Here is a 6000-nt window from a genome sequence, read left to right on the forward strand (position 1 = left end):
CAACCAAGGCTTTAGCTCAATGTCCAAGTTCACATAGATATACTGAGAATTAGAAATGACTTCACTCTTTATGGAGCTAAGTTCCTCCTGATGGATATTTGGGTGTCTCTTGGGAAGAGGGCATCTCCCAAAGCTAGAGAGAGTGCAGGTGAAGTGTAAAGGTGAGGCTTCCTAGCCTCAAGAGGCTGTAAGAACTCCCATTTTAGGTTACATAGAAACATGTGCAACAGAGCAAACTATGTGTGAATGTCATTCCTCTGCTCTTAGGTCACTAATCAGCCAAATTGAGTGACACCAGCCATGATGTAGGATCAAAAATATTCTTCTTTCTTGGAGATTTCCTTTGATCAAAGGGAAGGTGACTATAGAGGGAAATGTAATGTCTCCATGGAAAACTCCAATTGCACAGCCTTCTGAGAGGTCATATCCTGGCTCTGCTCAGGGACTCTCAGCTATTTTTCACCTGCTTATAAATGCAAGAACTGATGAAGATGCAAACTGGATCTTTTCTGAAAGATATTTAATGGTGTTTCCCTCCACTGTGCAGAAAGCTGTTTTGTTATGACCAAGGGTGCTTTCATGTTACCTCAGAGTCACTTATGTTTAGATGGGTTCTTCCTGACTGCAGGCCTCTGACCTCCATTGTTTGAGGGCATTTTCTTCAAAAATATAATGGCAATTTGCAATTGCAGATTTTTTCTCTGCCCTTTTGAAATATACGTAAGTCTCCTTAAAAACTTCCTGCCAGTATTATGTCCCATAGAATATCTGTCTCAAGATCCTGGGCCCACCCTTTTGAAATTTAATCCTCGTGGTGTTCCTGTGTCCCAGTCTCTGAGAGAGGGTTGCAGCCTAACTTGAGTGAAGACATTTGCAGCTGAGAGGTGAAAGGACCTCCTGTCCGGATTTCATGAGAAGTTTTACTTTTCTTTTGTGTAAAGCCAACTAGCAAACACAGATGCCTATGATTCCTGCTGCCATTCTTAAAATCTCCCCAGCCTTTTATTTTGAAGGTGTTGAGCTCAGTCTCACTGTCCTATTGCATGATCGGTCTTCAATAAAGTGTTTCTTGACTCTTTCAATGTGCCCAATGTATGTTTTCTTTTGACATCACTTACCTGTAATTAGCTGATCCTGTCATCTTGGTCATCTTACCTTATTTTCAAATTTTCCAATATTTCATTATCTGGCTATAACCCTCCAAATAAATGATTCTTACTTGCCACCCTCACTTCTGACTTACCCTCCAAAACAGATGACCTAACTGCCCAGATCATTCCGTGGCCCCAGGTTGCCTTGGAGTGGCCTTTGTCCCAGAATCTGAGTGCACCTGCACAGCAGCCTAACCATTAAGAGTATTCTCATTCCACATGCATTTTAACTGAAATTTCAAGGGAAAGGTCACAGAGATTTTAAAAAATATTATGTCATAAAACTCAAGAACTCCAGTAAATACGCAGGATCTTTGTCATGTCAGTCACGCGCAGGCCTGTAGTCAACGACCTTATTTTGGGCACTCTGTGACCTGGAGCTCAGGCCAGACATCACTGTACTCATTCTTTGTTGTTTTTACAAACTCCATGTGCCTGTTCTTACAGAGTCCATAACCAGAACCAGGGAAATCAGAAATAAATATCTCTTCTGGTTCTATTTCCTTTTCTGCTCCATGTGGCCTCTGTGGTATTTAGCTGAAATACTTGGAGACCTGGCCAGAGAAGCATTGTGGGTAAGAAAAGGTGGGTATGATGGGGGCATGGAGGGATGGTGTCTTATCAGAGTCAGGAAGAGAAATTATAAAGCCTGGGAAGGTTTGGATGTTACCCATTATGTGGGTTCAAAGTGACCTAGGGTGACATGGAAGAGGGCTTTTTGGGGACTCAGAATGGAGTTTAGAATAATGAGTGAGAGGCTGACTTAGCTATGCAGTAAGAAACCACTGGAGCTGGTGCAGCAAAATGTGGGGGGAATCCAATTCCCCTAGACTTGGATGGGCATGAAGGTTGAGACACAGGGTAAGGGAAATTACAAGGTAGTTGAAGACTCCGTATAATGCCCTGACATTGGGACAAGAGGCAGCACCAGGCTGTTAGAGGACATGTGATAGGGGCAAGGGGGAGAAGGAGATGAGCATCCAATTGTTGACTAGGTGTCTGAAGAGAAATGAGGAATTGTAGAATAGGGACACTATGGACATTGAAGATGATTCCTGGGAGTTCGGGATTTGTATCAGGAAGGGAGTTGTAGTGCAGGGTAGTCAGCCTAGAAAAGGGGTTGCATGGAACTGGGTTAAGGTGGGGAATGCAGGGAAGGCTTGGAGTAGAAGTAAAAATTGGGGGCCTGAGGTGTCCAGTCTCCAGTTTTGACCCAGTAGAGAAATGTGCAGCTGGATCTCAAAGCATTGCCCAGAGGCAGCAGTTTCCACATGTCCTGGGAGTGCCATGAAAAGACAAATTTAATTCTCATACCACTAGACATGGCTCAGCAAAGTCAACAAGTTAGCCATGTCCCAGGGCATTTGTGTGTCAGTGAGAAAGTCTGACTAGGAGCCTAGGGACAGGCAAGTGAGTAGCTGATGGTGTGTTTTGGGGAAGGAGGAATTGAGGGCCAGCATAAACTGGAGTGAGTGGAGCCTTTTCCTTCTTTCTTGACCAGTCAAAGTGAACCGGTTGTGATTTCACAGGTGAAAGTTCTGTGACATGTCACAGGGCAGGAGTGGTAGGTGCTCATGGTCTTGGCCACCTGTTCTCATCTAATGCAAGATGTGTCACTTCCATCTGTGATGGATGCTTCTCTCCCCACCTGAACTTATGTTGGTGGGTGTGATAGAACCTAGATCATGATGAGGAGTTCTGGCTTCTGGGTCACCTTAAAGCCCATGTTCAGACTCTCTGTCTCTCCTGAGGCCTAGAAGCTGGTCAATGGCTCTTGTTCTCTTGCGTTAGAATAGAACCAAACTCCAGGAATGTGCATGTCATTCTCTATGAGGTAATACAAGAGGCTTAACAAAGCGCCTTTCATTCTTATAACATCAATTAGTTGAAGGTACAAGCACAGAAATTTCTCCTTTACTCTGGAGGGTACCGTCCAGCATGGCCCAGACTATTGGAGCCATGAAAGCCTCGTAGATTTGTCAGACACCTGAATGGTCAGAGTCGTGGTGGTCCTTACAGTTCATATTTTGCTTAAACTGCTGATTATTAGAACTGACTCTGACACTGCTGTCAGTGTCATCACTGATGTTATTGTCATAGAGCATCAACTTCAGCAGGCATCTACTTCCACCCTTCAAAGCACACGTGTCTTACTAAGGCACTTAGAAATCTTATTGTTTTGTTCATCTTTACAGGGAGAGTATCTAGTTCTCACATTGAGGATGACTGTAGGTCTCTAGGTATTTTATGACTTAAATTTGGGATGAAATTAACTTAGAGGATAAACACATCCGTTTGCCCTTCTAGGGAGGGCCAACTTCATTGGATTCCAATCTGAGAAGTTACTTATAAGGGCCTGTTGTTGGTTTAATACATTGCTTTTGACATTTTGAAATTCTATTTTTTTCTTTATTGGTTAAGGTATTACATATGTGTCCTGACACTCCCCCCATTGTTGAAATTCTTTTTTTTAAATTTTAATTAAATCTTTATTGTTCAGATTATTACATTAGTTACTCTTTTTTTGCACCATAACTCCCCTCCACCCAGTTCCCACCCCACCCTCCGCCTCACTCCCCACCCACTGTCCTCATCCATAGGTGCACGATTATTGTCCAATCTCTTCCCGCACCCCCACACCCCTTCCCCCCCCCCCAAGAATAGTCAGTCGATTCCCTTTCTATGTCCCTGATTCTATTACAATCACCAGTTCATACTGTTCATCAGATTATTTATTCACTTGATTTTTAGATTCACTTGTTGATAGATGTGTATTTGTTGTTCATAATTTCTATCTTTTTCTTCTTCTTCCTCTTTTTAAAGGATACTTTTCAGCATTTCATATAATACTGGTTTAGTGGTGATGAACTTCTTTAGCTTTTTCTTATCTGTGAAGCTCTTTATCTGGCCTTCACTTCTGAATGATAGCTTTGCTGGATAAAGTAGCCTTGGTCGTAGGTTCTTGGTACTCATCACTTTAAATATTTCTTCCCACTCCCTTCTGGCCTGCAAAGTTTCTGTTGAGAAATCAGCTGACAGTTGTATGGGTATTCCCTTGTAGATAACTGATTTTCTCTTTCTTGCTGCTTTTAGGATTCTCTCTTTGTCTTTTGCTCTTGGCATTTTAATTATGATGTGTCTTGGTGTGGTCCTGGTTGGATTCCTTTTGTTTGGGGTTCTCTGCACCTCCTGGACTTGTAAGTCTATTTCTTTCACCAGGTAGGGAAAGTTTTCTGTCATTATTTCTTCAAATAGGTTTTCAATATCTTGCTCTCTCTTTTCTTCTGGCACCCCTATAATTCGGATGTTGGTATGCTTGAAGCTGTCCCAGAGGCTCCTTACACTATCTTCGTATTTTTGGATTCTTTTTTCATTTTGCGTTTCCGGTTAGGTGTTTTTTGCTTCTTCATATTTCAAATCTTTGACTTAATTGTTGCGACCCTCTGGTCTGCTGTTGGGAGTCTGTATAATATTCTTTATTTCAGTCAGTGTATGATTAATTTCTAGTTGGTTCTTTATCACAACATCGTGGGTCTCATTAGATTTCTTGAGGATCTCACTACATTTATCGGCGGTCTCACCAGTCTTTTCAAGGGCCTTATTAAATTTATCGGCGGCTTCTAGACAGTTCTTTAAAGACCTTAAAAGTATGGTTTTGAACTCTATATCCAACAGTTTGCTTCCCTCCAATTCTGTCATTTGTGTCCTGTTATTATGTCTCGGCATTTTTTATGCTTCGCTGTGTCGATAGAGTGCCTTTCTGTACTAAGTGTCCCAATTACCTGAGGTAGACACTCTTGGTACACTCCCTTGTGGGCTTTGTGCACAGTCTTGTTGTAGTTAAGCCTTGATTGTTGTAGTTATCACTGTGAGGAATTGACCTCCAGGCCAGTTGGCTGTAAGAATCAGCTGTGTCTGCAGTGGGAGAACTTCTGTGTTGGAGACACCCCTCTGGGGTTAGACTTGCTTCGATGGGGCTTTGGTGCTCACTGAGTCTGCTCCCTGAGTGTGTCTTTTATGGTTCCACAGAGCTGAAAACTGGATGGTCCCACTCTGACCTCTGGGCTTCCTGGCTCCTGGATCTCTAGGGAGGTGCTAATCTAGCCTTTTCCTGAGGCTATCCAGCAAAAGCCTCCCTTCAGGGCTTGGGCCGGGCGGGTCCCACGGGATCAACAGGGTGGGGTTAGCAATTATGGCTGCTCTCAGTCTTGCCCTCAGAGGCTCTGCTTCTCAGTGTCCCAGTAATCGTTGCAAGCCCCTCGTAGAGAAAGCTGCCCTAGGGTTCTGACCAATGCCAGACAGCCCCTCTTCTTCCATATGAGTCTGGGTCCCTAGAGACTCGCCCGGACCTGGAGCTCAGAGCCTGAGTCTCCCTCCTGATTGAAAATGACAACCTCGCCCTCAGCCACCAGCCCGATCCGCATGCACTCCGCACTTTAGTATTTCACTTCAGCACTGCGCCTCCTCTGAGTCACGGTATGCTTTTCTCTTCCCTCCTAGTTGTAGAACTTCCACTCAGCCAGCTGTCCTGCGGTTCTGGATGATGTCTGTTCCGTCTTTTAGTTGTATTTTTGAAGTGGTTGTTCGAGGCAGCAAACTCCGGTGTTTACCTATGCCGCCATCTTGGTTTTCTCTGAAATTCTTAATGACACTCAGTTTACTTGCTTACATCCCTAGCAGAGACCCCGGGCTGGAAAAAATGGTTTGAGCCTGGCCAGTGTGGCTCAGTGGATGAGACTCTACCTATGAACCAGGAGTTCATGGTTCCATTCCCACTCAGGGCACATGCTCAGGTTTTTTTTTTTTTTAAGAAAAAGTTGTTTGTCCCTATTTGGGAGGTGCAAGTTGT

Source organism: Myotis yumanensis, unplaced genomic scaffold (genome assembly GCF_028538775.1).
Source record: "Myotis yumanensis isolate MYYU_CA2020_CCGP unplaced genomic scaffold, mMyoYum1.0.hap1 SCAF_18, whole genome shotgun sequence".
In the NCBI taxonomy this organism is placed as follows: domain Eukaryota; kingdom Metazoa; phylum Chordata; class Mammalia; order Chiroptera; family Vespertilionidae; genus Myotis; species Myotis yumanensis.